We start from the raw sequence: 11,541 nt of genomic DNA, 5'->3' as shown, positions 1-11,541 counted from the left end.
ATAATAATAATAATAATAATAATAATAATAATAATAATAATAATAATAATAAAAATGATAATAATAATAATAACAACAACAACAACAACCACAACATCGAAAAATATCTTAGGAATGAGAACCCAGGTTCAACATTTCCCCAAGACACCTGTTGAAAGCTGGAGGGTATATCAGCCGAAACGTTGTGTTAATAACAAACAAGATGGGGACAAATATCCGTCAAATGTAAATAATGTAAATAATGTACACACATATATAGTGTAAATGTGTAAGATTATAAGGGAACATTAACTATGTGAATTTACTTTAGCCATTCTCACCGCTTCTAGCATTTACTATTAGCCGCTGCTGAAATTTCTATGAAATTAGTGAAAATGAATTCATATTGATTTATGTTATTTTTATTGTATGCTGCTCTTTCAAATACCTGAAAAGCATAAATAAATTACCTGACATTCAAATTACAGAAAATATGAACTGCAATAGTTTTATAATACCACATACATGTATCCTTATATTTCTGGTTATTTCATTGGGAAGTTGAATAATTCATGATGATTAAAATAAAATTTATATTTTTAGAAATAAAATGTCCATTATTATTGTGATTATTTAATGCATGCACAAGTCAACGAAAACTGAATGTAAATATTGTGCTCGAAAATTACCACATGTAAATAATAAGGCATTTTGTATGGATTGTCTATTTTTATCAGTGGTGTGATGATGGCAGTGGTGACGTTTGTTTCTTTGCTGGTAGTACAGAAATGGTGGTTGTTTTGTTGGTCTTAGAGTGCTTGTTGGTGCTGGTTGCTAGTAATTGTGGCATTTGCTTGGTTTAGGATGCCATGGATTTGTAGAAGCAACAGCGACATTTTCCGTCACATCACACGTTTAGCTATTTATTATTGTGATTTTAAACGAAGGTGGCAAGATAGCAGAATCGTCAGCACGCCGGTAAAAGTACTTAGTGGCATTTCGCCCGTCTTTGCGTTCTGAGTTCACATTCCACCGTGGTCGGCTTTACCTTTCATCTCTTTCGAGGGCGATAAAATAAGTACCAGTGGCGTACTAAGGTCGATATATATGACTAGCCCATCCCCTACAATTTCAGGCCTTGTATATATAGTAGAAAGGATTATTGTGATTTTATAGTAAAGGGAAATAAGTCGTATTTTCCGTGGGAATTCAACTTTAACGTGATATATACAAAGAATAACTCTGGTGTAAGAAATTGTACTTGGCCAACATAGGTATTGCCTGCTATCTATTTAACATATTTATTATGCTAATTAGAATGATGATGATAGCCAAGTCATTGTTGTTTCATTAGCTAAGTGGAAGCCACGGCAATCGCTATTTTGTACACATATATTATACAAATTATTTAGGTGACACTATGATAACGAATGTATAGAGATAAGAAAATCCTCAGTACCAGAATAAAATCTCATGAAGCATGTGTATTGATTCTATGTGTCTTACGGAGCCGATACTTAGCCTTATCACGGGATCTATCACCATCATATTATCAACACTTATGTGTATCTCGCATTGTCTATTATATTACCATACTCCGATAGTCTTCTAATCTATAAAACAAATTCGATGATTGTAATTTATATATACGGCATATATTTGAACATATATGTGGTCTGATCAATAAGTATCCGGACTGTTGCCATAGTAACGACGTTAACGCATGCAGAGTAAAGCCGCTTGGCATAGATTGACCTTGAACAATGCTGTGCATACGCACTAAGGTTTAACATTCTAGCTCACTTTCGGTATTTACGGCAGTGCTTAAAATGAAGATGTGTAGCGTGTGATTCTCGCATTGACTATGACAGAAATTCAAGCAGAGAATCCGAGTAAAATTTTGCCAAAAGCTTGGCGATACATGCTCTGCGCAAAGTTTTCAATAAGTTTTCATCGTTCTCGACACAGTGAAGGAGATCTTGTGCAACTGAAATCCGAGTCACTCTTTGGTCAGCTGGAAGCAATTTTGGCACAAACGTGGCGGACGTGCGTCTCATATCCAAATCTTCTGTGATAATGGACTGAGCTAAATCATAACTAATCTCAAGGATTCGATGACTTTCCCTCACGGCTGCACATACACCTGCGATGTTTTCTCTGTTCTGCTGGTTGCCGGTCTCTCTGAAGTTCGTCCCTATCGATTTTTTTCGGTCATATTAGAAATGCCTGAAACACTCGTACACTTGTGTGCGGCGCATACACTCCTCTCCATACGCATTCTGCAACTTTGCATTGGCCTCTGAGAAGATACCGCCATAACAACTCTCTCTGTCGTTGACAATGTGAAAAGCACTCGCTACACACGTTCCTTCCAATCACTGCTGTAAACAGCAGAAGTAAGCTACGACGCTGAAACATAATGCGCATGCACAATAAAGTTTACTGTCAATCTTTTTTCCAAGCGGCTTTATCTCTGCGTGCTTTAGATTCATTACTATGGCAACAGTCCGGATACTTATTGATCATACCTCGTATAGAGATATGATCCATTCTCTGGCTCACAATTTTATTGTCTCATCTTTCTACTACTAATAGATGGCACTCCTTCTTTGAAGTAGGTTGATCTCTAGCCACCACCGATCAGAAATTTTTGTCACATTCGTTTCTCCTCCTCTCCTCCTTCTTGATGTGTTTAACCACACTTACCATGTGTCACTACGCCTATGCATTTCTTCCAAGAATGCTGGCTGCCTTGAATGTCTTCCTTGCTTATATGTCACCGCAGTTGTTGACTTAATAGTGCAAGAGAAACATTCATGACATCAGTTTCATCGGTGCAAGGGACCTGGGAAGCTATAAGCACAGTCTTCTATTTTGGATCTAGTAAGAGTAAATATGTGGAGTAGTTGTATTGCGAACATCTTTAAGACGGTTTATTATGAAAACACTCTATTCTACCTCATAATATATATCGGTACAGGCTATATAAATAAAGTTATTTTTTATCAGTTAACTAACAGAGTGTGGGAGGTATACAAGGATTGTATCAGAAAGCTTTTATAGTCCAGACATCACGAAACGTACATGATAACTCATCTGTGCTTTAATTAATACTAAAACAATGGGCCCTGCTTGCAGCGCGTCTCCTGGCCACTACCTATAATGTAATAATTCTATGAATTAGGAAATGACTAGAGAATTTTCAGTGACTGATATTTAACTAGACAGTGAAATGGTTACTCCCTCACTGTCTATCACTGGGCCTCCACTAAACATCTTGCTTAGTGATTTGGAACTAGAATTAAAACTACCGATGCGCATGGTGGTTTGTTATGCGTCGTTAAAGTACAGAAAAGGTAGTCATATTTTCACCAAATTGCACTGTTTTCTTAAACTTTAAGTGATATATTTTATAACGTAGGCTATGGGTTTACTCGATAAGTGATGTTATAGACGTAAATAGCAAGAACAAGAATATTATTAATAAAAGCAAACATAATGATAATCATCTAGAACTCCGTCCTGGTTTATGCTTTTCCTTGCAAACATTGACCACATGTTGCATATTAACTGAGCCGAGTCTATCTCGCCATAATACCATGTTATGGTTACCACATACTACACTAGAAACACATATAAATTTTATCATATCTATCTATCTATCTATCTATCTATCTATCTATCTATCTATCTATCTATCTATCTATCCATTTATCTATCTATCTATCTATCTATCTATCTATCTATCTATCTATCTATCTATCCATCTGTCTGTTTCTATAAATGTCTGAATGCATGCAAGTATGTGTATCTCTGCTTGTATATGTTTACGTATGGTTGTTCGTGTGGCGGGGTGTTAGGATGTACAACAAAATCAAAAAAGTCGTTTTTCCAGATGTGATTGTTGAGGGCAACTAATTTAGTCAAGCAAATTAATGAATCAGCAATGGCGAGGAAGTTTTATATTATATCCCCATACAACAAGGACACTCCTTAGCAAACAGCAAATTAGTAAACCTTTCCTTTACTGTATTGGTCCTTATTGTAAAGAAGATGGCAAGAAACGTTTATGCTTGCATGAGAAGTTTCTCATTATATCAACCTATATCGATTTATTGATTGAGCCTAACAAATTATTTATTGTTTCACTGTCTGGTTACTTGGTTACATTAAAGTTGTAGGTATTCACAAATAACAGATAGAATTTCACTTAAATTCACAGAATGTTTTTAATGTCGAATAAAGACTTTTGTACATTAAAATGTTACTTTTAATTTATTTTAAATTTCTTCTGAAATTTTCATTTCGTCCGCGTTTCTTGTTAATTATTTTTTCTAATTCTTTCTTTTTTCTCTATTATATATAATCCCTAGTGTATTTGTTCACAAAGAGGAAGATATTTACACGAAATAAAATAAAAATCGTTAATAAATATATCAAACAAGAGAAAATTTTATGGTTTGCGTGTATGTATATGTATGAGTACCAACAAAGAATTATATCTGTGCCCGTGTGAGGGCGCGTGTGTCGTATGTTTGGGAAGATTTGATAGTGTGTGTGCGTTTCATAGTATTTTTTGTTAACAGAAGGTTTTCAATTAAATGTCTCTAACACTTTCTAAAGACTTGAAATTTATACTTTCGGCATTGACTTGCAATCAGAATTCTTAATACAATCTTCAATCGTGATAGTTTATAATACATTTTAGTTTGCAGCTATTCACAAGTCTGCCACTTCTCAGTTTTCTCTCTACAAAGGTGGCAGATATCATTTCTAACAGATTTTGCATTGAATACTTGATCTTGGTTATCTACTCTAAGGCTTCTGTTTGCTTTCTTTAAATCTCTTTTGCACAGAATTCGTTCGTGTTACACTCTTTTGTGTGGTTCGCAAACTATCCATACATGACGTATATTCTCTTACGCCCGAGTTATTTTATTCTAATCGAACTCTGTATTGTGCCTTATTTTTCAATATTATTCTTATCTAAGTTGGCAACTTGCGCTACCTTAGTTAGGCTACGTTTATTTCCTCTGTTTGCAAAACAAAATATAAAACTGACTTCCTTCTTTCTCTTTGCTTCTCTTTCCACAATGCTTATTAATAATCTCCTTTCCACCTTAGTATTAAACAGAAACGCATGCAAAAAATAAATAAATAAAAACTATCATATCGGATCGTGGATGAAAGCTGTCATATTGTGTCATAATCTTTCCTGCAGACTTGTGTAACAAACCTCTTTCATTTTGGTTCAATAAACAATTACTATATCATATTGAACAACAGTGACCTAGCAACGATTAACTGAATCAATAAGGTGGTTGCTGATATTTAGGTTTAGGCTTTCTATGCACATAGCCTCTATTTTGCTTTTCATGTCTGATAATTCCTGATGTGACATTAGGATTCCAAGGGATTTAGACGCATCCCTTTCAACATCATGTATTACTAATATATTCCTAATATTTATTCCAAATATATTCAAAAGATTACCGCATCTGGTTTAACGTTAACAACACTTTGAAATGTCGAATATCATTCATGTATATTCACAACAAAGACGTACAAGATGAACCAGAGTTTTAATTTCTGCTTTCCGTTTTTTGTAAATATGTTGCAGAATGCTTCAGATAGTCCATAAATGATATTTATATAAGACTGTTGTCCTGTATTTTTGCATAATTCTCCCAGAATAACATACCGTTTCAATGGGAAAATATCTAAAATAATCCTCAGTAGCTATTTCTCCTCTATATTACACCGCTTCCCAAATATTTTCTACCTCCGTAAAACATTTCCACTGCATTAACATTAAATGTGCTATCGATTGAATCAGATTGCTGGCACCATCAAACATTTTCAGGGAATAACTGATACAGGTGAGCTATCATTTCAATACAATTCAAATTCTTTGTTGGTAGAATCCGTTCAAAATATAATTTTTAACAAGAATAAATAAAATTTCGTATTCTGGCTTCATTCCCGCCATCATTTCGATCAACTGGCATGTACAAAACACTGATAAGTGAGTGATATATCATGGTGTTCTTAAAATAAACCATTGTTACTGTGGTGCATCTCTATAAGGAGAATATTAGAGAAACATCCAACAGCTTTGTTTGAATGATAGCTGTAAAATCAATGTAGAAGAAGAACTAGTTAATTGCTTAGTAAAGACATCGCAAAGGAGGCGCTTAAAGCAACGCGAATCACGAAAGGAGAATTGTGTCAGCTTGAGAACGTAACCTGAAACATGAAGACACGAAAGTCTTCCAATGGTCCTATGCGGTAGAGTGGAACTGAGATCGCATAATTTGTCATAAAGGCAATTGTGACAAGTCACAATTAGCTCTATGAGAGCGTAGGTGTCACGTACTCTCAGATTCCAAGCAAATGTATATTGTTTTCCAACAACACCTAACTGTACTTTTCTGAATGAACAGTGAACAGGTATCAGTGAACTGTGACGCTTACATTCGATATTTTCGTGAGACTCTCGAGCAGGGCGACAACCTGCTTAAAAAAAATTGATCACGACTGTAACACCGTCATATCACTGAGCTGTTGCTTTCGCCGAAAATCATCAGAACGGGATGGTGTATCTTATGCATTCTATTTCCACGTACTTAACTATATATATAAGCAGCAAATGTGAGAAATAACTAGAAATATTGATTGTTAACACAGACGTAATTTCATCCCTAACAAAAAAGGGCATGATGGATTAATTTTGATCTCAGTAACTAACTGGTGATATATTTTATCGAGTAATAATGCCTGAAACGCAAAATTCATTTCAGAAACGTTTGAATTCAGAACATACAGAGATTTTGTCCGACGCACTAATGCAGTGGTTCCCCAAACTTTTCAGGCTGCAAACACACCCGCCCACCTTCATTTCAAGGCCACATTCCAAGTGCCCTTTCCCCTTCAATCACAATCACAGACATAGACCAGGCAATTCAAAACAACAGTATTTTACAAATCTTTACCTAATTAACCCTTTCTTTTCTTTGTTTTGTTTTTACATCCATTGCCCCATTTTGGTCACTATATTATCGCCTCATTTTTCTCCGACGCCCTCTGGATCTTTTCACCGCACCCAGTGTGGTGGTACAACCCACTTTAGGAATCACTAGTCTAATGGATTTCTGTATGCAACACTGATAACTGCGAAAATGTTGTAACTTTTCTTCATTTGTTGAAAGATATATTATGAACGAGATGAGTATTATCTCACCTATACGCATTAATGATTCCTACGTATGCACACACATACACATACACACACATAGAAAGACAGATATATACATATATATATATATATATATATATATATATATATATATATATATATATGCTACAAATATATTAAACGTGAATACCGTGTACTACTGTGTTAGCAGTGCAATTAAATAACATGTTAATGTCATCACTACAGTTTTTTTTACATCCATTGCCCCATTTCGGCCACCATATTATCACCTCATTATTATTCGACACCCTGTGGGGCGGTATTTCTATAGAAATGATATCTGATTTAGTTGAGACGTTTCGTATGTAAGACACCAGCTGTAAACAAACAATGTGATCGAAGATGAGAAAAGATGGTCGAGAGTTTTTTCTCCTTCGTCAGCACTCATGTAACCCAATAATGATCCACGAACACATTGGTTATATAGCCTCTACATATACGCATGTAACGTTATTTGATATACCAATTTACGTATTAAACACAGTTCTGGAAGCTTGTATGTAAATATTAATGACTTGTAGGCGCACAGTTTTTCGTTATGCAACCATAATATGCTATAAAGTATATTAAACATTTTTATACGTCAATACTGTATACTACTGTGTGAGCAGTACATTTAAATCACGTGTTAACGTCAACCCTACAGATATTCTATAGAAATATTTGCCAAAGCTGTTTTTGTAACATTTCGTTTCCTGGACGCGAAATCTTTTTTCCACGCGAGAGTTTCGGACCCTAGTTATGAACTCATTTGCACACAGCCAATCACAGCTGAATTATCAAACCTAGTCACGAAAATACTCTGGTTGAGTTCAGTCGAAAATGTGCGTTATAGCAAAATCCAACTGTTCTAAACGGGTTAATAGGGATGATATTTAGTATATAAAGTGAATGGAGAGCTGCTCACCGGTGATGCCATAAGCGTTGCTAATTTGCGTAGCTTACTAGAAAAGGTAAATGAGTGTAGTTTCCTAATTTTTTGACTGATCTTTTACATTTGTAATTTAAAATGTAGGTGTTAATTTGGAAATATCGTAATCAATATCGTTGTATCGTTTTGCTAAATTAGCCCCATATAGAGATGATGCTCCATTGATCTATGAGGATGGTACTTATGTGGGGGATGTGGTGCTTATGTGAGACCTGCAATGCTGTATTCATAGAGTGTCATACACCATTCTATGCCTGACTGGCTGTGCTGTAGTTGTACACAGTATGTGAATTTTCTAGGTGAGCTCTGATTGGCTGTATGAAAATGAGTGTATTACTAGGGTCCGGACCTCGCTTCCGGGACGTCAGATATAAAGAGATCGATGATGGAAAAATGGGTAACAGGCGTACATACCATATTTCCGGGGTATTTGCTCTTTCATCACCACCCATCTACCCCATTCCACGAGCTCATTTGTTAAAAAAGCCAACTGACTTCGTCGATGATTGATAGGTTAGATGGTGGCCACTGAAAAAGCAAAAAATCCCCGAAAAACGGCATATACACCCATTACCACTTTTTCATCTTCGATCTCATTTTTCTCTTTACATCTGTCGTATCGGATACGAAACCTCTTAACAAAATCAGTTCTGGTTATAATTTCTATAGAAAATCTGTAGTGATAACTTTGACACATCTATCTATCTATCTATCTATCTATCTATCTATCTATCTATCTATCTATCTATCTACCTGTCTGTTTATCTAATCTAATCTATCAATCGGTGCGTGTGTCTCTGTGTGTATACGCATGAGACAAGCAAGCACGTGTATACTCATATATCTCTGAGTTACTTTGGATGTAAGTATGCGTGTATCTGAGAGCTCGCATCGCCTACATATTAATTGGAGTCTACTCTATTTCTCGTTATTTAGCTTGCCATTCTCAGTGGCAACCAACAAACAGAGTTGGATAGGAAAAAAAACATTTCTGATAGTTCTTGAAATGAATTCAAACTTTCGTCTAGGGTTTGCTCTCCACCGAGCAGGAAACCATGGAAAACGAGATATAACCTAGACTGAATTAATATGGGTAGTAAATTTACTCTAACAAAATTATCGAGTTCTCTATATTTATCGGAGAATTATTCCGTAAATACAATCTACTGACATTATTTACACTCGTGCGCTCACGTATTCATATGTACGTGTACGTGTGTGTGTGTGCTTGTGTGTGTTTGTGTGTATGTGTGTATGTGTGTATGCGTTTATGTGTGTAAGTGTGTATGCGCGTGTATGTGTGTGTGTGTACGTGCGCTCGTGTGTGCATAATATCAGGAGATCGTATTTAATTTGTATATACATATGTATATGTGCGTGTTTGTACGATTTTGTGTGCATGCGTGTATTTGTGCGTGTAGTGTTTCTGCATGCATGATCTGTCGATGTAAAACTGGTGTGCTGCGTTACGTCCTTTTAAACCAAAGACACTTTGATAAAAGAGATAAAAGGTATTAATAATATAAGTATCAGACGCAGTACTGAATTGTTGACTGTTAGAGTTTTACGTCATCAGTCGTGTATTTATTTAGGCTTCTGATTAGTGTATGTTATCTGTCTGACTGTTCTAACAATTATTAGATCAAGCCTTAGAAGATAGAGACGCAAATACAACAGAACATATGCATCAGACGGCACACCTATAAAACTTTATACAAACCACATATAAGTCTAGCATAAATGAAATGCAATTTAACTGCAGGAATAGATGTACACATTACCAAAAATCTCATAAAGCTGAACGCAAACTGCATTACTCCAAAACATAAACTAGCACCAATAATATTCTACAAAGATACTAAAATTAAAAACCGTTCTGATCAATAGCAACCGATAAGCATGTAAACGTACCAATAGGCAAGTACTGATTAATGGGATTTACGGATGTTATTGAAAAAGTGAAAGTTGAAAACTTCATTGCACAATGCGTTATTTTACCTATTCAAGTACAACTGTCTCTCAACAGCTCACTGTGAATTTACAATAAAGGATAATTCAAACGATCTGTACCAAAATACGAAGCAAAAGTTGATTAGGCAGTAACAAATTTATGCTGTAGAGAATAGTTCCACAAAATAGATGGTGAATAATGGAGGCAATTCTGGACTACAGGAAAAGGCTCGAATAAACATACTGGCAAGATACGGTTCTCACAAACAGGAATAAATACTTGACGTATGTACAAATGAAACGGTGAATATAATTGAATTCCGGGTCTAATGTGTACTTCAGTTAAAACGGTCACTGTCCTAATATAAAGCGATAGCAACAAACGCAACAATCAATCCATCCTAAAGATATGACTATGTAAGTCTAGAAACAGATAAAATTTATCAGAACTATAGCCATTTCAAACGCTTTCCAAGGACTTTTTGTGAAAACATGAACAAATTGCGGAGGAGTGGCTGTGTGGTAAGCAGCTTACCAACCACATGGTTCCGGGTTTATTCCCACTGCGTGGAACCTTAGGTAGGTGTATTCTACTATAGCCTCAGGCCGACCAAAGCCTTGTGAGTGGATTTGGTAGACGGAAACTGAAAGAAGCTCGTCGTATATATGTATATATATATGTGAATGTATGTGTGTGTATATGTTTGTGTCTGTGTTTGTTCCCCCAGCATCGCTTGACAACCGATGCTGGTGTGTTTATGTCCCTGCAACTTAGCGGTTCGGCAAAAGAGACCGATAGAATAAGTACTAGGCACCCAAAGAATAAATCCTGGGGTCGATTTGCTCGACTAAAGGCGGTGCTCCAGCATGGCCGCTGTCAAACGACTGAAACAAGTAAAAGAGTAAAAGAGTAAAAGAGAGTAAATTGACAAAATAGAGTCGCATTTAAGCACACACTAACGCACATTAACACACGCACACACACACACACGCACACACACACACTCACACACACAAACGTACACACATGTGTAGGAGAGTGTATAGTCTACGTGTGTGACATATTGGTTATGGTTTTGGGCTCACAACCAGTAATGTCATGAGTTTGATTACTTGATCGGGCAGCGATCTGGAATTTGGTGGTGAACCCATTTCATTTCACGTTTTTCCAGTTGTTTCTGATGAACATGTTTACTATCTGAATGCAGCGTTACCCCTTTCCCCTATCATTTTATATTGGATATTTTATTACCTGAAGAGAGAAGGAAGAAGAAAGTGTGTTGATGGCAGACCATGACTGCATTATACCAAAAAATAATTAGTGTAGAAAATAATTATCGCTTGTGAGTGAGGGCTAATATTATTATGTATGCATGTATTTTTCTGCGTCTGTGTGTGTGTGTGTGAGAGAGAGAGAGAGAGAGAG

This window comes from Octopus bimaculoides, chromosome 1, assembly GCF_001194135.2.
Source record: "Octopus bimaculoides isolate UCB-OBI-ISO-001 chromosome 1, ASM119413v2, whole genome shotgun sequence".
Taxonomy (NCBI): Eukaryota; Metazoa; Mollusca; class Cephalopoda; order Octopoda; family Octopodidae; genus Octopus; species Octopus bimaculoides.
Note: the sequence above shows the minus strand (reverse complement) of the source record.